This window comes from Passer domesticus, chromosome 2, assembly GCF_036417665.1.
Source record: "Passer domesticus isolate bPasDom1 chromosome 2, bPasDom1.hap1, whole genome shotgun sequence".
NCBI lineage: Eukaryota > Metazoa > Chordata > Aves > Passeriformes > Passeridae > Passer > Passer domesticus.
In genome coordinates, this window is record NC_087475.1 from 104191676 (window position 1) to 104214934 (window position 23259).

A 23259-nucleotide genomic window follows, 5' to 3' on the forward strand; every position below is an offset into this window, starting at 1 on the left:
CCATAGGTCACCCAGAGGGACTGGATGTCAAGAAATCAACTTCTCAGAGCACAGGAAAGAGAGAGGACACATGTGTTTTGGCTCTGACACATTTTTTGTTTCTTTTTTTATCTTTCCTTTTAATGCTGTGCTAAGAAAAGAAAGCTCTACAAAAATGGGGGTGGGGGAAGCTGAGAGACGGAGAGAATATTAAAATCTGATTAAAGATTTGGGGAAATGACCAGGTGGAATAGCAGTCTGTGGCAGCAGTGGGTTGCTGTGCTCAGGGGTGAGACAGGAGGGGTCGTGGCCTTCTTTCTAGACACCAGGATAGAAGCAGATTGCTCAGACACTGAGCTGCACACAGGAACCACCATTATGAACACAACAGGTGAACAAATTCATCCACAGCTAATAAAACACCTCCGTGGGGTTAGGCACCACTTGGTGTTCAATAAACAAGATTTAGTACACTAGTGGTGTACAACACTTCAAGGGCTATTTGGCCATGGGTAAGGGCCACTAAATACAGAGGTAGGAATTAAATAATGGAGACAACACAGTGTTCATCCAAGATCATGTTGCAGTTCAGTGATGAAATCAGGGATCCAGACCAAGTGTGTTGACCTGTGATCTCCTACTCTGCTCAGGAGACCTACATCATCTCTTACTAAAGTCAAGTGACAGAGATGAGCAACCCTACTGAAGTCAATGCTGTTACACTGTCACACATTTTGCAGGACTGAGTAGGAGTTAGAAGGACAGCAGGTCTTCCTGAGCACAAAAACCAAGATAGGGATGAAAAAGCCTCTTGTTATGGCTAGGTCTGGATAAAGGAAAGTTTGCTTATATAAAATTTAGGAGGAGGTAATATCAGACCATCAGTCTTCACACTTCTCCATTTGGCCCTTTTCACAATACTAAACTCACCTGAAACTATGCACGCCTGAAAAATCTCAGTGATGTCCAGCTAAGCATCTATCTTCCTCCAGCTTTCTTCAGAGAACACCTCCCATGACAGTCAGAGATAAATTTTGTTCATGGAGAACATTTTCTTCCTAATTATTCTAGAGGGAACAGCTCTAATGGTGCAGATATTTCTCAAGTAAAATCCCTGCTGTAGTAGAGTATAAACACCTGATCACATACCCTGGCCCTATCCATGTCTCATGGATATAAATTGCAAGGTCCTCCATAGTGGATGTAAGAACAAGACCTGACTGCCCAGGATCACAGAATGAGATGAGTTTGAAAGCACTGTCAAAATACTCCCATTACATGGAAATGAGCTTGTACCCAGATTTCTGTTTGTCAAAGTTTCTGTGACATGTACTGTCCAAAGCCATGGTTTACTGGGGAAGGGGGCAAGGGTTTACCAAAAAAAAAAAAAAAACATTTTTCCCCATTAGTTCTTAAAAAAAATAAAATAGATAAGTTTGATGGTTCTTACCACTCCAGATTGGTCCACATTCTATTTGCCTGGATCTAACGTTTTTCATGTCCTTGCTGCTGAAACTGCTGCTGTGCACTAAAACTGTAAAAAGTTAGGTAAATCCCAGATTACTTTAAAACAAACACAAGCTCTGAGTTATGAACGCTTTCCTTCTCAGACTTTTTGGGGCTGGGGAGCAGGATGGTAGTCTCCTTTGTTTCAGATCTTCTTTTCTGTAGCACTGAATTGTTTTGGATGACACCTGTTTTTTATACTTCAAATCACAATTCCACCTTCCTCCCCACCCCCCCCCCAAACCCCCCCACCGCCCCCCCCCCCCCCAGGACTTTCTTTTAAGGCTACTTCCTCATTAAGAACAGGAGGAAAATTTTCCATTGTGCAAGTCCATGAAGGGATATTGATGGAGAATTTGGTTGTACAGGATTTGAAACCCATTAGATCCCCAGCACAAAATCTTGGCTGGGGTGAAAAGCTGTGCGAGTGCTGAGATGACAGCCATGATACTTTCCCATCAGCAGTCCATGCTAGCAATTTATGGAGTTTGGATGCAATTGCTGGCAATGACTTAACTGCCAGCATGGCCACAACAAATCACTTTCAGCATCATGTCAGCTTTCTGTGATTAAATTGTGGATCTGAGAAGGCCCAGCCTCATGGGATCTGTATATAAGGGCAGACAAAGGTGGACATGAGTGTTGCCAGAGCCACATCCAGGAGAGAAATGGATAGGGGCACGGTTCTGCACAGCCACACAACCATTCCTGGGCCCCATGACTTGGAGCATGATGTCAGACAAAGCTAATGAGGGGGAACAGACCTGTCTGAGCCCTCTCCTTCAGCCTGTGCGAGAAATCGTGCCTGAATGCTACGTAGGGAGATGCCATCTGTTTTGTCTGGGTCAAGGACATGCTGCCCTTCAACTGGGGCAAATATAAGAAAGGAAACTGAGGCTGGTGGAGGCTTAACCCAGAAGCAGGGAGCTAGAAGAGAATGATATTTTATGCCTGTGGGTCTAGTCCAGTAGGGATCAGGAGGGAGGGTGAGGAGGACCTGCCAGCTGAAGTAAGCATGGAGATGGAGGCTCACAGATCCTGCCCAGATGACAGGAGTGGGGAGAGGTAGGAAGCTCCTGCCAAGCAGGAATATGCCACAAGAAGAAAGATTAACAGCTGAGGAGCTGATGGCAACAGCAACAGCCAGTTCAATCAAATAACTTCCAGCATACAGCAACAGCATTTATCAGGTCCTTACAGACTACCCAAAACCATGGTACCTAAATGGTTTATACAGATGGTAGCATATCATTAACGTTAGCCCTGTGCTTGCTTGCCCAATGTGCTATCTGCAGCACATTAGCTACTCCACTATATTAGTTACCTAAAGAAAAGGCAGAGCTGTATGAAACAACTAGAAAACACTCCAAAACATAAGACTGGTTTGAATAAGCCTAGTCTTCCCTTTTGTGTCCATAAACACCTGCTGTGATGCTTTTGCATGTGTCCATGAAACCTCTTGCAGATCCAGAGTGGGATATGTTTTGTAAATGAACAGAAGATTTAAATTAAAGAGTAAACAAAGGTAGTGGAAGCAGTCAAGAGTGATCTGTCCCTCTCCCTTCCACAGATAAGATGCAGCAGGCAGAAAGGAGATCATTCTCATCTCAATTATACACAACTCTGAAGACAGTCCACAATCCTTCAGGGGGTATTGGTATGACTGGGACCAAAACCTGCCCAAAGGCTGCTAAAGGTGAAACTAACTTCTATTCCTTAAATATCCCAAACCTCAAATAATATTTGCAGTAACAGCAGGACCATGGTGTCAGGCAGAGGGTCCAGGAACACCCAGATTGTTATATAAAATCTACCCTTACCAGTAGCTCTTACACTGGCTATTAAGCTAATGAGATATGCTGCATGAATAATATGCCCAAGATCTTTTTTGCCCATTGAACTAAAAATGGCAAATCCCACACTCCTATTGATTTCGTTTTCATTGCATATAACCATGAGCATTTCTCCCAAGGTCTACAAAAGACAGAGGCTGCATTCTTCATGACTCACTGAGCTATCATCTGGTGACTGAAGGTGTAAGACAGACCAGATGTCTGCTGGGGCTACTGTCTGCAGGGCCTGCAGAGCTGCCTGCTACCAAATCACAGGAGAAGTTACCACTCTCTCAGACCTGTCAGGGAAATTGCTTATGTGATCATTCCCTAACCCTCAGCAGTTAAAATAAAGCAGATTAGAGCTGAGTGGGGTCATTTTGTTGGGGAGTGCTTTGGCAAACTGCTCACACTAACATCAGTGTGGCATAGATGGCTGTAAAAGGGTAGGCAACCTCTTCCATTGCTCCAGCTGGATCCAGAAAGGGATATGCACTTTGAATCAGACTAGGGCTAATCATCTCATTTCTAAAAAGAATCAGAAGCTTTCTTTTGGCATGATCCTTTAAATCCTTCTAGCTATTTTTCTGTCTCCCAGGGCACACTGCTGCTTTTCAGTACAATGCTGATGCACTCTTGCAGTGAAGGAAGAGACTTGCAAGAGAAGCCACCAGATTGTCTGTCACAGTGCTGATGGCACAGAAGTCTTTCTTTCACTCTTTCCTTCCCTAGAGTTTAGGAGGCTCCATTCAGTTGCTTAAACAGTCATCTAGAGCCATAGAACAATTCCCACCATAAAGCTACCACTCTGGAAGGGCACAGGTGTCCTGCTGGTCTTTGGTAATCTGCAGCAGTTTCATATACCCATGTGCATCTAGCAGGGGAAAAGGCAGCTAAATTTACACAACTGAACTGAGCTATTAGGTCAGAAATTCAGAGGTTTTTCTTCTGACAACTGCTATGGCAAGGGTCAGGCAGTGGCAAAAGTTTGCAGACCATATTCAATAAACACATTTGTTATGTGAAACAACGTGGGCTTGCATCTGAAGAGGTAAAAGATGCAGCTAGACACATTTGGGTATTTTCAAAAGGTAGCCAGCATGCAGGATTTCAACTTCTACTCACTGCACTAATGACTATTAAAGCATCCTGTCACCTCTGGTGACTTTCAAAATTCCTGGTGCTTGCACCATATAGCAAACAGAGCTCCAAGCAGGAGCAGAGTTTACAAGCCCCAGACAGAGGCACAGCACAAATGCAGCCAAGCATTAGGCACAGGAGCATACAACTACATCCTCTGCCTCTGGTGCTGCTCAACACTCTGCTAAAGGTGCTGAAATACGGATGGCTACACAAGGGCAAGGATGGAGCCACAGCTTTCAGTACTCTGCAATCAACTCTGTCATAAATTCATAGAATGGTTTGTGTTGGAAGGGACCTTAAAGATTTAGTTCCAACCCCCCCTGCCAACTCCCACTAGACAAGGTTGCTCAGGCCCTCACCCAATTTGCCCTTGAACACTTCCAGGAATGGGACATGGAACTTTCTGTAAGCATGATAGGAAGAAATCATTTCAACTCTTACTCCACCATGTCAAATATTTTTTGTAATAGTGGGGCCTCAAATTTAACTAAAAAAACTAACCCTAATTTCACTCTTCCTCCTTCCTCAAATTATTAATTCCCTCTTCCAAAGCACAACGGCTTCTGTGTGCCTTCTCCATTTTGTTAATTACTCTTACCCAGCCAGAGATAGGGAAGGAGGAGACCAATGCTATGTAAATGGATCTGACCCATCATCTTTTACCACACAATACCAAGTGACAAACACACTTAGGTAATCCAATTAGTGGGGAATCCACAGGATGCAACTGTTCATAAGCAGCACTCATTGAATACATTGGCAAATACACATGCAAAATGAAGGTTTGTTCAAGAGTGGATAAACATGCTGCATTGATTAGACAGGCAGCTGTTAAAAGTTTGTTTGTCTCTCTCAGATTAGTCAAACAAGAGGATAGATAGACAAGTAGATAGGCTGACAGACAAACATATAGATAGAATTGTTCCTGCTAAAGTGCAGGTTGCATTTCAGGGAGGTGGTTTGGGTAAAATCAATAAACCAATTTCTGGAAGCCAGAGTACCGCCCGTCATTAGAAAAAGGCCTCTGAAACCACCCCACACTCGGCTGTGAGATCTCTCTTCATGGGTTTCAATGAGAGTGAAATTGAGTGACTTCAATAATTTCATGCCGGGTTATGGGAGGAAGGTGAGGAAGGGTGAGTTCCCAACCATCTAATAGGTCTCTAACAGCTCGATAATTGGCCCATCCTGTGGGTGATTAAGGATGAAAATAACTAATTTCCGCTCATCTTACAGACTAATCAGATCACCTCACCCCTATCATTTTCTCCTCTATTTAAAGATGCAGTCTCCTTCTTTCTGGCATCAAAGGCTAGCAGGATGCAATTATTTAAGTTAGTAAAGAAGGAGTTCAGGCCAGGCTGGTGTTAGTGAGTTTAAGATACCGATTGGTTGCTCTGTAATAAACCTCTTACTTCTGGTTTCTGCTACAGCGCTCCAGCCTCGTGTGCAGCATAGGAATCCTGCTACCAGAACCCAGTGCTCTGCACTGGAAATAGAGAGGGTTGGGCTCAGACATTGGACCCAAATCTGAATATTACAACACTTGGGCATCATCTCCAGCTTTGGCTTCCTAGCCATGCTTTCAAGAGTTTGTATGGCTGGTGATTTCTTGTTAGAAAGGCCAGTTTTCAGCACTGTTGCTAGCATAAAAGATTCCATATACAGTGAATTAGATACAAGGCGCACATCCTGTGTGGTTCCACTGAGGCTTCTTAGCCACCAGGAGCAGGCAAGAGGCCACAAAGATGAAATTAAGGGCTGAACTTACCACACTGTGGAATCTCATTTTACTCCTTGACTTGAAGCTGTGCTCCAACCCTGATTGTGTTACTTCTGCATGGCTCAATGCAACACTAAATGTTTTGTCCCAGTTCAGGCCAGTCCTTGTCTAGATTCATGGCTGTGCCTTTACACACTCCTTAGGGAGGGTCACAGACATTGGTTCTTCATGTCCCACCAGTGTACATAGGTCTAAAGAGGTGTTCTGGATTATATGGGCAGGTATCTCCTGGTTTAGTGCTAAACTGAGTGCTGGCAGTACTGGTGGGAAAGGCACAAATGATGGGAAATTGGTGTGACAACTCTCCTTGACCACTCCACACTATAAAAGAAGCAGTGAAGTCCTTCTTCAGTAGAAAGATTTGGACTTTCTTTCACCAGAGGCTGCTGTGAAGAACTCTTGGAGACCTCAGAGAAACACAGGGAAAGTCCTTAAGCTCATGTCTCTCTCTCCCCATATAAGAATCTTGCAGTACACTGCTTTAAATCATAAGTTTCATTCTCCAGATTCTTCTACAGTATGCCCTGTAGTCTCAAAAGATTACAGTGTGGCATAACCCATGAAAATGCAGAATAAAAAAGCAAGATTTTTCCTGAGAGAGAAAAATAGAGAAAAAATGAAATCTGGTTGGCAGAGATTTCTTCATCATGCCTGCCATTCTGGGTACCAAACACGCTCTTGTACAAGTCTGCAACAGGCAGACTGTGGTTCATACAGGAAACTCAAGCACAGCTGTCTCAATACCATGAGTCTCTGTCAGGACACCAGAGATCAAGATGAAGGAACTGAGACCGAGACCTTAGTGGTGGCCTTGGCGCTGCTGTTCCTTTGCATTGAGCAATTAAGACATATTCACAGAGGGAGAACTCCAGGCCTGGAACTGAATTGGGTCAGTTCACTGGCATAATCCTGATTATTTCCAAAAAAGTCCAGTGTCAAGCCCTATTTCCCTGAATGTAGCAAAAACCATAATGAATGCAGTTTTCTCCCTCATTATTTTCAGGTCTACTTCTCCAGTTAGTCCTGTGTCCTGCACATCTTATCTGCCTGCTCGCTTTCAGTGACACATTCCCAACTTCCCTCACTTCACTTCATCCATGCTTTTGCTGCTATTATCCTGGAAACCTCTTGGCCCTCATAATTTTTGCCTCGTGCCTTAAGCAGTAGCCTTTTCTTCATCTCCAAGAAAGGACAGCTTCATTTTGCCTGGAAGAAAAGATCCAAATCTCAGTTATGGCTTTCATCATATGTCTGCCAAGAGGGATGTCACTGCTGTAGCTTCTTGATAGGACTTCTTTTTCAGGCACATCCTTCATTGCTTCTGCTATAGAACTAAAGTCATCCTTTCCCCAGAAGAAAGCCATTGATGCACTTTTAGCACTACACACACTCATTCAAAAAAGATGAACAAAGCTGTAGGTATGACAAGCCAAAACATCCTACCACTCATCCCACTCTCATCAAAAGCACATCTTTGCTCAGGACATAATGATCCCATAGCAGAAATAGCTGCTATTATTCCCTATCATCGCAGCTTCCCAATTTCTCACCAAATGTACCCCATCTCCAGCCACCATATGCAGCCTGGGCAGGTTGCGAGCTCATTTTGTGTGTGCTGCTCTGCAGTGCTGGGATCTGCAATCAGGAGCAGACCTGGTAGCTAATGGTAAGCAGGCCTATGCAAGGACATCTCCCAGTGTCTTGAATTTTAGTCTGGGCTCCTGTGTGTTTGCTAACACCCTCTGACAGCCCATCAACAAAGATGATGGAATACCAGTCATTTGCAAGGCAGGGGTTGAAGGCTGGATTCAGCTTCACCAAGGCTTCAGTGCCCATTACAGTGTGCAAGAACATTCCTGGGTGCTCTCTGGGCAATTGTTTCAGAGGTTCAGGGAAGCATAGCTACAGGGCTGTGGAGCTGTCACAATGTGAATGAGTGAGATTTTAAACTTCTCAGCCAAAATGTGTGGCAAAAGTAAACCTCAAAACTACAGCTCAGAGAAGTGAACTCTCCCACACCTCTCAAGGGCTCCCATGTCTCTCTGGCAGTGGAAAGGCCACTGCCATTAACTGCTTCACTGCTGGTTCAGCTCATAGAAGGAGAAAGCAAAACACCTTATTGAGAACTGCAGTGAGGACCTCATCTTGGCACCTCAGCATGGTGTTTGCAGCTTATTGGTAAGGCTTGGTAAAACATTCCCATTTTCATTCCTTTTGGTTCTATCCTGCCTGCAACGTTCACATGAGGTTGAAAGGAGACCATAAGCAAGATGAGAACCCACTAAATAATAAAAGGGGGTCCCTTTGACAAACTAAGGTAAACAGAGTAAATTGTAATAACAAATATTTTGCTCTATGAAATGTGAGTCTTTTTCTCCCCTTTTTCCAGCTTGTGGAAGATCCCTGTGCAAATGGCAATTTCTTTACATCCATAAGCTATTAGAATTTATATACTATTATATGAGAAATATACTTTTTGTCACATATTTTGGTGGTAGAGTGACTCCAGATATTCATTTTGTGAGCTGCAGTGCTTAGTCCCTGTTGGCCACGTTTGGTAACTTCCAACTTATCCATTATCCTGCTGATAAGCATTTCCAGTGTGAAAACCTACTTGTGGGGTTTTCAACTAAATTCTCTTGATTTCAAACTCCTTCTCAAAGTCCTCAAGTTAAGTGAGTTAGCAATTCAGTTCTATAAATCAATAATACATAACAGCCCTTGTGCTCCCAGACAGCACACTGGGAAGAAGAGGGTGTGGAGGAAGGGAAGGCAGCCACACTCTCAATAAAGGCATTATGAGGAATTTACACAGTTGTGAAATTACTTTTTTTCTTAATGGTTTGCCAAGCTCCAGGATGGAGCCAGCAGCAAGATAAGAAGTGCAGAGTCTTACATACTTTCAGGTTTCCTTGCAAGTATCTCATACTGCTCTGGTCACCCATTCAGTATGCATTCGAGTATGTGCTTAGAATTAATTATTCCCTATGCCCAGAAGGCTATTCCAGCTTTTCCACAGAGACCTATTCTAACAGTTTCCAGCACATACATCAAGAAACCCAGGCTTACACACATGACTGAATAAAGGCAGGCTGCTGTTTGAGGTCTTCACTACTAATTATGTAATTATATGTGTATAGGCACAGACATATAAGCAGGATGCATGGCTCAGCTTACCTGCTCCACTGCACATCCCCCCACCAGTTTTCACTGCAGCTGGGCTTCTGTCCCTTCTCCAGCACAACGTGCCACATTCACTCACAGAGCTGATCTGCCCTCAAAACCACTTCTCTCACATTTCTAAATCTCTTGGCGTAAAACCTGTTATTCTCTTGACATTAGGCTATTCAATATCTGTCACTTCCCCCCTTCAAAAAAAAAAATTGACTTCCAAGTGACATTATATGATAAGCAGTTATATAGTGAGACTTCTAACCAGATGAAGCCCTTCCATCACTAAGAGGCAACACGGAGCACATGGGATAAATGCTCGTCATCACAGTGTCTGTCTGCTTGCTGCCTCACGTAAGGAGCTGCTCCTCAGTCACAAAGCCGTGCTGTTTGAACCTGCTCTGCAGCTCTGAGGAACAGACTCTCTACACTAATATCTGCGGTAGTCCCAGTGGTGCTCTCTAGGTTACATTTGCAAACGGATTCAAACCCTCTTTTTTTTTCTCTGCTACCCCATTTTACCAGTTTATTGGTAAAATTCCCATCTCAGCATTAACGCTTGACATCAATCTGGTCCAGCAACTTTTGGGTCTGGAGCAGCACCTCACAGACTGCTCCAAACCTGGAAATGTATCCATGGTGTATCTTACCCTCACTCTTTCCAAACAATGGGGATGTAGGTCATTCAACACTACAGAAAAATGCCTCCAGAATGCAAAGCAATACAGAACCACGGTACACAGGAGCTTGGACTGAAAGCAAAGCCGAATTAATACTTTACTGAAAGCAAAGAGCAAACTGCAGACGGACACTGGGTATGGCCAAGACACCAGGATTCGATACCTATTTTTCTGGTTAGTAGGTCCAAGAGGCCCCAGAATCTCAGTCATGCTTTGCAGCTGATTGCAGGTATTTCTGTGAGCCTAGTGCCCTGTCCTGTTGTGCCAGTATAGAGCACTTCTGGTTAGGACTCACCTGAGTCACTGAAACTCCCTCACCAGCTTATGTTTTCATGGGAGTTGCAGGACCCCTCAAAGGTCAGTAGTAACGAATATTATTATTAATATAATAGCACTCAAAATAAGGAAAAGAAACTCATACTTTCAGCATCTTAGAGTTTTCTGGGTTGTAAAAACAGTCCACCCAGCCAGCAGTTTGTCATGGAGCTTAGTTCTGCCATAAAATGCTAATCAGCCTGAACAGTCACGTCCCCCCTGCACCATATCTTTTTATGAGCACATTAACACGGTCGTTAGGAAGAGGGGACTCATATGGACACAAACATGCACCACAATCATTTATTTCCCCCTCAGACTCCATCCTGAGTGACTCTAATTCATTAGCAGGAAGCAGTTTTACTTCCCCTCCTTTGAGGTGGTTTCTGGTTTCCGGAAACCCAGACATGCCCAGACTACCAAATTGTTGTGTCCCCATAGTGCATAATTTATTCCCTATGTCAGATGTCACAGGAGCAGGTGGTGCCATCTCCTCTGCAAGGAAGAACACTCATGCTCTCTGGAATCTTCATGAGGAATCATGTTGTTGAAATAAAATACATATGAGAAGGTTAAAAGTTACACATTCACTGAATCACTGGCATGTAGTACAGGACAAACAAAAGAATTTGTGAAGAATGAGAGAATAAAAAAAACTGTACCAACCAAAAGCCATGGCCTGAAAAGTAAGAACAGGAGGACACTATGAATCAAGTTACAAAGCCAAAGAACAATTTAGCTTGAACTTTGTGCTCATTAACATAGTAAAATGCCCATCCATAACCTGTGATGAGCCCTTACTCATATAAGAACCTTCTTCTTAGAGCATGCATAGTAAAATAAACGTGCACTGTATCTTTAAGCCAAGAGGCGAGAATGTAAAGCCAAACACTGTATCTTTAGGTTGTTAGGCATACAGGAAATGGCGGGTTTTTATTGTTCAAAGAGTACAAAAATGAGCACCTGGCATACTGAAGGGGTGCCAGCGTTGTGGATTTAACACCTATCACCCATTTCTGCACAGACATGAAATAAAATCAAATATCTCTACTCTGTGTGTGGACTGGCTTCTTGCACACAGGGTTAAAGAACCCTGTGCTAGGGATAACAGTGTCATGTGGATCACTAGATGCAGCTACTTTTTGTTTGGAGTAAGGGCCTGTCAAAGATTTGATAAAAGTCACCTTTTTCCTTCAGATACCAAAAACGATCTCTCTGTATGTGATATAAAGATAGAGCTGGGAATAAAGTTTGGTGATTCAGATAGAGAGATACAGGTCACTGCCACTCAAGCTAAGAGAGAGCTAAAGCCAATTTTAGGAGTAGATAGCCAATCTCTAGAGGGCACCTTCAAACACACAGGCAGTGTGAGATGCAGAGTAAAGGACAGCAAATACCTCAGAGCAAAGAACACAAGGGCATCGGTCTTGTGGTTGTAACCCCTGACTGGCAGGGAAAAGGGTGACCCCCATCTCTGCATTTATGGCACCCAGACTCAAAGCATCACTGACAGGTCCAGGGTGTGACTGCATCCTGACTTAGTCCCCTTCTTGCCAGATCCTGTCCGCTTGGGCTAAACAAGAGTAAGGCAGTAGGAGCTTTAGTGCAAATGATTTCTTTTTTCCCAAATTCTTTCTTTTTCCCCTATCAGTGAATTATCCCCTCTTTCCATCTCCTATTCATTCCCTATCTCACTGTATGCAAACCACAATCCCCCTTTTCTTCTTTCTGCTTTATTTTCCTGAACACTCATTAACTACTCACAAAGGACCGTGCCTGGCAGATCGGAGCTGCAATTATCTCCTGGTTCTGACCCGTGTTCAGCGGTCAGAGATTAGCATCAGCAATAATAATGGAGTGCGAGATGCAGGCAGCTGCATGCTGGGGATTTGACAAGTGTCCAGACTGCTGGAGCCAACGTGAGGGGAAGGGAATCCACACAGGGGACTGTGTCCTCGGGAAGGTGGATATGGACATTTCGGTTTTTCCAACACATCTTTCATGCTTATTCGGGGAAGATGATCAGCTTGTCCTCCGGTATTCCAACTGTAAATCCTACCCAACTCCTGCTCATTCTGATGCACCCGTGAACCTTAGGGAGGCAGGAGGCCATTTCTGGTACAGTTACCCTTCTGACTTCAAACTTCACTTCTTTTCTTTTCATTTTCAAAGTGCAAAGCCCATCAAGAAAATAGAACTCCAAATCATACACATTAGCAAGGAAGTACTTCCCAGACTGCTAAAATAAACAGTCCTGCCATTTCCCACTCCCAGTAAAGGATAGGAAAAAATATTTGACTTTCCTGACTTTCTGAATGCCTTCCCAGAGAGGGCCATCTTGCAGCTTGCATGTTTTCTGTCCACACACTTGTCTGTTTAAGGCATCCATCCATCTCAGTCCACCATACTGTAATTAAGATTCCACAACAGGCTTCGGTTGGGTCTCCTTCTCATTTCTCTCAGCTTTTCAACAGCTTTGTTTTTTAAAAACTGTGGCTTTGTTTGTATATGGGTTTATTATTTCTTGTTTTCAGTTACTGCAAACAGGCTCTGACAAACAGGTAAGTTCTGTAATAAGCTTGGGAAAATAGTTGATCTTTGACTCAGTCTTATCTCCTCCATCCATCAATACTATTAAGGCTGTCTCTATGTCACATCCTTGGCTGACCCGTCAACACAGCAAGTCCAGGCAGTCAAAACTTTCCAGACAATGTTGGAATTTCCCTGTCACTTAACATCTTCTGGATACCACCTTTGTTTTTGCCTCCCTCAAAGGGGAAAAATTGTAGGCAAGATTCCTAAGTTCAGGGATTTATGAGTTCAGGATAAAGCAGGATCTGTTTATTTATTTGGCAATAATATTATAAGCTTAGCTGACAGCAAAAAACCCAACCAACCAAATAAAAAAAGCTCCACAAACACAACAAAAATTGATAGATACAAGTACAGCTACTAAGAGAATGGCTATGAACTTTGCTCATACCTGTTTCCAGTTAAGGTGCTTGATCCACTCCTCGCCTGACTTGAAATATCCAGACTTTTAGAAAACAGGACAAGAATTCTCATCAGTACCAACGTTTTTCAAAAGATGACTTCAAATTCATCCTGCTTCTGGTTATCTTAGAAACAACAGGAGAAGAGACCCTATCAGAGCATATCACTGCTCCCTGAATCTGGTATCTGCAGACACCTGGACATTTGGAAGTGCAGTGATAATGAAAAAGAAAGAAAAAAATTAATTGAAAGTTTCAGAGCCTCAAAAACTGATCAGCTTGAGATTTGGAGAAAGTTCAAATTTTATTTGCATTGTAGCTGATTAACCTTGTTCATCCTAAAAATATCCCTTAGTATATTTTCACAGCTATAAGATGTCTGAAAAAATGACAGAAGGAAAATGCTAGGAAACAATTGCTTGAGTTGATAAAATGTTTGCAGTTCAAGTGGCCTCACACCCACTTTTGTGGTTTCAATATAAATTTTACATTTTTTTAAATTCTTTTTTTCTGGCACAAAAACTTTCAGCAATTAACTTTAGATTTCTATAGGCAACTATTTACACCAGGACCTGCTACCTGCTAGTTTCCCTTAAGTAGGAAACAATATTATGTGTTAGATTACAAATCACAATACCAAACTGAGAGAAGACAGAAAGAGCTATGCAGGGGGAAAAAATGAAGGGAGGGGGAGAGTAGTAAAGCAGCAGTATTCCACTTTTCTAAACACAAAACATGAGTTGAACAATAACAAGGTTGTTCCAATCTGCCCATTTCAAAGGCAAAACAGGTTCAAGAAGATTTGTAGCAGCAACCACAGTTTTCACCTGGAGGACACCTGGTTCCGGCCAGCCACGGATAGTTTATCACATAAACCCTTTACAGTAGCTGTTATGAAATCATTAATTGATCATTTATCACCTCCCTGAAAATGAATAAATTCCCTCATCTGCTCTCACCTTTGGTGTTCAGAAGACCACAGGATTTTGTCACGGAATGGACTAAGCTGATAACCCCACACTTTCACATATATGCAACCTTCTAGTTATATTAAGTTCAAGGCATGCTGCTTTTGCTGAGCGAAAGTCTGAACTCCCACGAATTACTTATTCCCATTTAGTACGTGAACAGAAGATGCTGCTTTGCAGGGCTGTCGATCCAGCATGAAACTCACTTTGGAAAACTGTTTTTAAAGAGAAGATCTGCATGATGGGGGGAGAAGGTGGAGGAATAAATCTCCTGGTACTTTTGTTCATTATTTAAAGCAACTGTTATTTTCTCTCTCATTTTTGCTTTCAAATTTGATATCTAAGAGACAAGATTTCTTCTACTAGGCGTCACTGGGGGAAACAGAGCGTGCAATCCGTTTCAGAGAATGCTTTATTCCAGCATTTCAGGCAGGAGAAAGGTCCAGAGGAGATGAAAGAAGCAGCAACCAGGAACCTGAAGAGACTTTGAAATGCAGCTCTGGTCTTTGCTTGTTCAAACCTCACATGAGCCACTTCTTTGGGTGCCTCTGTGTGGCATAATAATACCATCCTGGTTTGTATCAAAAATAGTGAGGCCAGCAGGACAAGGGCAGATTGTTCCCCTCTACTCGGCACTGGTGAGGCCACACCTTGAGTGCTGTGCCCAGTTCTGGGCCCCTGACTGCAAGAAGGATACTGAGGTGCTGGAGAGTGCCCAGAGAAGGGCAATGGAGCTGGGGGAGAATCTGGAGCACAGGTTTGGTGAGGAGCTAAGGGAGCTGGGCTTGTTTAGCCTGAAGAAAAGGAGGCTCAGGGGAGCTCTTATTGTTCTCTGCAACTCGCTGAAAGGAGGGTGTGGTATCAGCTGGCCTCTCAGGCAACCAGTGACACAAGATGAGAGAAAGTGTTCAAGAAATGACTGGATGTGGCATTTAGTGCCATGGTATAGCTGACAAGGTGGTAGCTGGTGAAAGATTGGACCTGAAGTCCAAATTTCACTTCAATATTGATCTCGAAGGTCTTTTCCAACCTAAATTATTCTGGGCATATACCTTGTCTAACACTACCAAATACAGAATGCAAGGAAAGGAAAACTAAGTCTGTTAATGGGACAAAATCTATCAGGGTTCCTCCTACCAAGCACCACTACAGAAAGTCACTATAATGAACATCTGACCAATGCACTCAGGTCCCCACATCTCTTAAAGGGTCTTGTGGTTCATCACTAACTGCTCTACTCTGTCAGGACTCACCAGGTTGCAAAACGCAAACATTAATGAAGCTGCAATGCCTGACTGTATCCATTGGTTTCTTCCAGAAGCTTCCCCTCTTCCCCTGTTTCCATGGTCTTGAGGCTTCAGGTCATGCTGAGCACAACTGTCTTTACTGAAAAAACAGTCTTGGCTCAGATCTGACCTTGAGACTCTGGAGTCAGCCCTTATGGTACTTGATGCACTCTCATAACTGAACTTTGCAACTTCTACTGTCCCTAATGTCCTAGCAATTAGCCTGTATCAACATGCCACTTGGTGCATTTCCTCTTTTAAGACCAGCATTTTGCCAAGGGAAACTCACACACTATAGACAAGGCCATCAGATAAATACAGAGTGCATAATAACCTGGCATGCCTTTATGAGGCGGGAAAAAACAGTATATCATGGGATTTCAGGCAGGGAGTACAGCATCAGCAAGCTGGAGGGGAAAACATTATTAACGAAGCACTTTCTCTGAGCTACTTGATAACTTTGGATGAGGTAAGCTGGAGGATATGTTAACTTTGTGCATTCACAGAATGGGCAAGCCTTGTGACTGTTAATGGCTTTGTTAAATCATTTCTCTCAGCGAGTCTGTCTGTAATAAAGGATTGCTGCAGCTACCCTCATTTTTTAAGCTGCTTTGAGTTTTGCACATGGAAAGTATTAAGTGCTGGCATTACATCTGTAAAATTAAGGCCCTAAAAAGGTCAAAGTCATCAGCTTAATTTTTGCAAAGAGGATTGAGCAACACTGGGATCTCAGGGTATCTGATTAGTTATACCTTACCGTTTTTTCTGTTGTCTGCTCTACTGTATTTTGACTATGTTTTCTCTTTCAAAGGTTTGTGGAGGCTTTAAGTTAATTTTGTGGTAGCATAAGGTACCAGACTGCCAAACTGCAAGATTAAAAGGATCCTACGTGTTTAGATCTGCAAGAAATATCAGCACCAGCTACTCCATCCATTATCCCATCTCCCTTTCCCACACTCCCTTCCTACCCTAAAATAACCTCAGCAATTAAACTGAGAAAGGACTCACAGAAGGAAGAAAAACTGCAATCTCTGTGTCCCATTTTGTCCCAGCCCTCTCTGGCTCACTGCCCAACAGGAAGGCTATTTATACCAATTTTTTTTTTCAGGGGGATGATGAAGGGCTCTGCTATATCTCATCTCCCCATCTGATGGGCAACTAATCAGCCACCAAATCACAATGATTTTCAGATGTGGAGCAGAGTAAGAAGGCAGAAGTGAGAAGCATTAAACATCCTGCCAATTTGCATACATGCAGTCACCTGAGCTTGAGCTGTCATGGGTAAGAGGTAACATCCACCAAAGTGAGCATGAACAGTGAAAAATATGAACCAAACAGTCTCAGTTTGGATAATCAGCTCTCTTTCTCCAGGCCATGGAATGGCATGAGCTGGAAAGGACCTTAAAGGCCTCTTACTTCCAACATCCCTACCATGGGCAGGGACACCTTGCACTTAATCAGGTTGCCCAAACTTCATTTGAAGGAAGCAAAGATATTCCAGCTGACAGAGAAAGGAGATAACATTCACTCCAGCACACTGCCACCGAGCCACATCCACCCCAGCCTCAGAAGAGAAAGCAAACAGACAGAAAAGCCTTTTTGGTGTGCTACAATTGCAATACCAGTAACTTTTTCAGAGCTTGCTAATCCTAAACTCTTCAGTATTTCTATGGACTCTATCACCTTGGAAATCCCAAATTAATTTCATCAGTACAGAGACTCCTTCTCTTATTTATCGCATGGAAAAACATTGCTCTGCAGGACCATCAATCCAGCCTGAAATTCAATGTGCTGAAAGAAAGGAAAATCTGCATGGTGAAAAACAAAGCCAAACCAAAAACTTCCCAAAGACAGTGGACATCAGGGGAAGTGACGATACAATTGTTCTGTCTCAAGGCAAGGGAAAAGGATTATTTATAGCGGACAGAGAAGGGGAGAAATAAACCTGCTGGGGAACTGGTTCTACTAAAAGTATTCAAAGGTAGGGTTCAGAGCAAAATGAACAAAAGTCAAGTAACATGAAGAATGCCTCTATATCACCCATCAGATGTGTTTCAGGGTCCCTCCAAATGCAGGCAGAAAACCACTCAAGTCTGATTTACATGGGTTTAGATCTCCCTTCCCCTGCCAGCAGGAGGACTAGAAAGGGACAGAACCCTCATTTCAGTGCCAAAATGTATCAGAAAACATGTTTTCAACAACCAGGGGGGGCCACAGAACCAGTCCATTCACCTTCACACCCCTTTTAGAATGCAGAACCTCTCCCCTGGGGCCCACTGACTCTCTTCCTTCAAATCCAGTTTCAGAGTACATTTATTCTTGAAGTTTCTTAAGAAGTTAAAGTCTTTCCTTTTAAGCAATTGCGACAAAAATAGCCTGATATGGAAAAAACCCACCCACACAAACATCTAAAAGCTATTCTAATGTATATCACATTTTTCAGAGAGAAGGAAGGGTAATCAGTTGTTCCCTTCACCTATCGTACTGCTGGCTCCACAGGCAGCATGTCTTTCTGCAGAAAGACTTTTCTATCCATGGCTGACGGAGTTTACACCTCTCTCAAGGAGAAGGACACAGAAACAGAAGGCCCTCTAGATCCTGCCATCCGAGAGAAGGGAACTGTCCTTTGACAAAGACAGCTACACTTCACAGGGTGGTTTAGGGTGAGGGGTTCAGACCTAGACATCTGAACTGCAGATGTTTAAAGTCATGGTAGATGAGGGTCAGCCTCTGTCTCCCATGAGATAAGTTGCCAAATTGCAAAAAAAAAAACAAACCTAAAAGCCCCACCACAACCAAAACAACAAAAAAAGCCCCACAGAGCAAACAATGAAAAATTAAAGGAAATTTAAGTAACAAGATGGATCTTGTGGAAATTTGGAGAATTCATCATTTTCTAATACATTCAGAGAACTTCATTCAAGAGACAAAGGAATCAGTAACCTGCAACTCACCTGTACTCGTCTCTTCTCTTGCTGTGTCTTCAGTTTGATAATACTGTGGAATTCTATTTTACTGATCTTCATTGAAGGGATCATTTGACTCAAAAGATCAAACCTGCCTCCCCACCAAAAAATAGAGGCTGTGTGGGGACAGATGTCTTTGTCTTGTTGATGAAACAACCATCAGCTGGATCAGATTGGAGGTACTTTTTCTTCTTTTTCAAAAGTATTAAAATAGAGAAAATTAGGAAAATACTTTTGAAAAAGAGAAAGACATCTCATATATATAGGTTGCTAATTAAAGTCAATTAGAACCCAACTGACCCATAATCATATTAAAATGCTTACAGCAGAACCAAATTATCATTGCAAAAAGGGCAATTTTCTTTTCTGTACACAATTCATGGGGAGGACAGAGGAGAGTTGAGGGGAAACTCCCCACTGTGCAGATGTTTTCCTGACATGATCCAAATAGGTACATCTGGGTGGCATGAAATCTGACAAGGGAATTCATCTGTATAGGGACTTCACCTGTCTTCATATTCCACTGGATGGGGGATTTCACATGGTGAGCATCCTTCTCACTTACCATGTCACAAAACGACTGCCGAATGACTATGGGCAACTAACAGAGATATGTCTCCTAAACACCCATCTATTTTTAGAGAATTATCTACTTTTCAGTTATTGAGTGAGCCTCCACAGCTTCATACCACCCATCCTCCTAGACAGAAGTCCCTTCACAGCAGCTCTGGATATGCACTGATCCCTGTCTTTCAGAAGCAGTAGACCCACAAAAAGCCATGCCCTGTGCTACTGCCATCTGTACTCTGAGACAGGAGACACCAGGCTGTAGCCTCTGTTTTGGTACTGGCCAGAATGGCACACATGCTTTTAACTGCATGTCAAAATATGCTTAAATTGAGGCTCTGAAGAGAAAGGGCAGGGTGCCTCTTCTTTTTCAGGGCAGCGAAACGCAGTCTACAGGAGAAGCAGGGCATGAACCAGGCTCTCTTAAACCCTAAGCTGACGTACTAAATGCAGGGCTGCTTTTTTCCTCCACTGCTTGCTTCAGTTTCTCCTTGTGTTGTTGCTATTCTAGTTACAGAGAAGGAAAAATAGTACCTGAAAATTTGCATCTGCATCAACATCAACCCAGCCTCCTTCTAGGGATCCATGTGCCCATATTCTTCATTTATCTTCATTTCACACTGTCATTCTTGCCAGCTACATTGTCTCTGCCAAAACCTTTTGGAAAGAGGAAGTGTCATGAGAACCACTGCAATTATAGATCCAAACCTACACCAGCTGGGTCAGTGCAGCCTCTTCAAAAACTTTTTTTGTGGCTAGGACCACGTGTTCATATACATACATCTCTGTTGTCACACGTGTCTGTTTCTTTACTTCTCTTCATCAAGCAAAAGCCACCATGCTCTGCAAATTTACAACAGCTTGTGCTGCCAGACTCTAGATCTTTGCAGAAATACGATGTTTGCAGCAGACTAAAAACAAGCTTGCTGTGTAAATGCTGACTTCATGGCTCAGATGGATTTTTGAGCAGTGAACTCTGTGCAGGGAGATCACACAAAGCAATCCTCAGTAAGCCTGTGAAATTGCACTGATGGGTAACACATACAAATGTGGTGGATAAGGTAAAGGGGATGCTGGTGAGCTGTAGGAAGAGCTGAGCTTTGACAGAGCATCATCACGGGGATGGCTGTAAGCAGCTACTTAAACCTATGGTTTCACCTGTTCCTTTCTAGGAGACCCAGCTTGAAAAATAAATGATTCCCAAACTGTGTGTGTTTGACCCCACTGCCTACACAGAATGAACTGTATAGTTTAACTTTCAATCTACCACCCTACTCCCCTCCACAGGATCCCACTAACTGCTGCTCCAGGCTGGCAGAAAGGGCAGCTCAAAGGGTGAGAAATGCTAAAAGCCCTCACGCCTCATCCATACACAATGACAGCCAAACAACCCTGGGAAGACACAACTCTGTTTTCTCCTTCACCTATGCCTACAGGTGCCTCACTGTGAGGACAGGAAATGCAGTAGGGACAGTTTACAACCTGAGCAGAGGCCAAATGGAGCCAGTGAGGCAGAAGCAAAGGGTGGGGAAAACAGACCACGGCTACTCCAGGGTCAGTCTGTTCCTCAAACCATTCCACATCACCTAAGCAGTGAACAAACCTTGAGCTTGTTCTGGTCTGCTGACCTGGAACATCTCAGGGGCATTCTTCTGGAGCTTGCTCTTGTGAATATCCTGACTTTCTACAGCATTATGCAGGCTTGCTGTGCAAAACCCTCCTGGATTCCATCATAAAATAGAAATTCATAGATGAAAAAAAAAAACACCAAAAAACCCAACTCCAATTCTTTCAAAGAGAGCCAGAGCTTGATTTATGGCTTTGTGTCTCACCAGTGCTAGCTCAGTTGGGAGATTCAGGATTTCTGCAAAGAAAAGGTTGTTTTGAAACCTCCTGAACTTTTCTGAACCAGAAGGTGGTCTGAACATATGTCTTATTTTCTTTTTTCTTTGTTCTCTCTCTTTTATTTGGTGCACTCTGTGACAGTCCCCCAGTGAGACATTTGCTAGCCAGCAGAAGCAGAGATTCAGTCTCTCTGCACCAGTGCAGGATACAAACAGCAGTATGTACCTGCTTGGGGGGCTAGGTCAGGGCAGGCTGGGTGGACCTGTCACAGCAGAAGCAGTTTGTCAGGCATGCAATGGCCTAAGGGTGCAGCAGCCTCACCTTTGCAATAACCTGTCCTCCCTAGGTGTGCCCTGGGAGATGAGCTGTGCTGTGCAGCCTGAACGGCTGGACCTAGACCTGCCCTGTACAGACAGGACAGAGACACTCCAAGGCAGGCAAAGCAGGACTAGAGCTCTGGCAGAACACAAGCACTTCTTGGAGGCTGGTTTGCCCACACATGCCAATCACTGCACTCTCCTGCTGTGTGAAAGGCTGGACCGAGCATCCAGAGCACCTGAAAATATCCATATCCTTTCTCCCACACATGAAACACTAGGAGTTATTTTCACAGCTGCTTTTTTTTCTCCCCTATTACTCCTCCGCCTGTCACATCTGCCTTCCTTGTTCCACTTCTCCAAGACCTCATGCTGTACACTTGGAAGTGAAAGGCTGCTGTGCTCTGTGTTGCCTTCCCTTCCAACACAGCCCTCTCCCTCATATACTGCTAACCACGAGGAATTCTCCCCCACAAGGTTTTCTCAGGATACCCAGGCATTGCAGTAGGAGGTACCCTGCACAGAGTACATACTGAAGCAGCAGTGGCTGTCCTTGTGAGCGTGTTGTCCTTATACTCACAGTGCCCAGCCCATCTCGGCCCCTGTGCAACATCCACACAGGTGGTCCAGTCATTCCCATCATTCTTCTAGAAACTTTGACTAATGGGACAACAGGCAGAATGTGCCCATTATCATCCCCTCATTCCCACAACCCTCCCTCTCCCTGTTCCTGCCAGGCATAGGTGATGTGTGGTGACGTTAGACGACTACTTTATATCCTCAGGAGTCAAACCTTAGTATCCCTTAATATTTGCTCCCAGCATGTAAGTGGTGCCTCATGTTGTTTCCCTCTGTGACCTCAACATCCAATTCCTATTCCCCTTGGTTGCCTTACTTGCAGGAATGATACCATCTGTGGCAAGATAATATCCTCTAGCAGCTCCTCAGTAATGTGGCCACTCTGATTCCTTCCACCAAAACCCCCCAGAATGCAGAGCAAGGTGTCGTGAGTGACCAGCACGTTCAGCTAACATAAAAGCCTTTAACAGCAGCTGTTTTAAAACCTCAGGCTAATCCTATTAACTCCTAGCTCCAGGTGCAAAGGGGTTGATACATCCAGTCCTGTTCCTCCCACAGGTACGGAGGCGCTCCCGGGGCAAGCACACGAATGTTCTCCAGCACGCAGAGCTGCGCGCACTGTACTCGCCCCGTGCAGCACTCACCCGCAGTTCTGCTCAGCGTTTTGCTGGGAGAGATAAGCTGCACATTCGTTGTTGTGGTGCAAAGAGAAAGCAGAGCTCCGGGCCTCCATCAGAGGCAGGCACAGGCTTTTCAGAGGAAGGCTTCAATGCAGGATTCCGTGCCTCCGATTTTATCTCCCGTGTCCGTTCGTCGTTAGCGACAATTGCCGGCTTGGTGGCAATACCGATAGCATGATGTGATCTCTGTTGTCTCTCTCCTTTCCTCTGGGGTTAGGCACAGCTTTTCCTCATTACCTTTTTGCTGAAAAGTGTTTATCGTGGCAGATAATCTGAGAGAAAGCTTCTTCTTGAAATCATTTGTCTTTTAGCCATAGGAGTAGGAAGTGTCTCACAATTTCAGTCTCCCCTGTCATTTGAGAGTAATTCTTTTTTATACTACTGTGCTTCAACACTGGCTGTCCAGCTCTAAATTGTGGTCTGTATCTTTCCATGTGTAGCCAAAAAAACCCCGATGACACTTGGCATAAGAATTTGGGGTGTAAGAGAATCAATAGAGGGAGTCGAATTCCTTAGTTCAGGCTCTCCAAGTGCCTGTTGTACTGAATCTGCCTTCACGTGGAAGGTTTGATGTTGGCAGCTGCAGGTGCCCTCAGTCCCAACAGTGGGTGTCTGCTCCATCAGCAGCGTGGCTAAGGGAGCAGCAGAG

General features: G+C 43.8%; 1 long non-coding RNA gene across 6 annotated transcripts; it reads right to left on the reverse strand.

Annotated features, from left to right (window-relative positions):
- Positions 1-1429: 1429 nt before the first annotated feature.
- LOC135294647 (uncharacterized) lies at positions 1430-22384 on the reverse strand. 6 transcript variants are annotated; one of them, XR_010356744.1, is made up of 7 exons: positions 22247-22384; positions 19971-20165; positions 19724-19846; positions 18611-18813; positions 13393-13528; positions 6232-7449; positions 1430-1513 (listed from the first exon to the last, which is right to left on the reverse strand). It is a non-coding gene; the product is annotated as an uncharacterized LOC135294647 (long non-coding RNA). The 6 variants fall into 6 exon arrangements; XR_010356748.1 differs by having other exon boundaries at positions 13393-13599; XR_010356749.1 differs by lacking the exon at positions 19971-20165.
- Between the last annotated feature and the right edge of the window lie 875 nt (positions 22385-23259).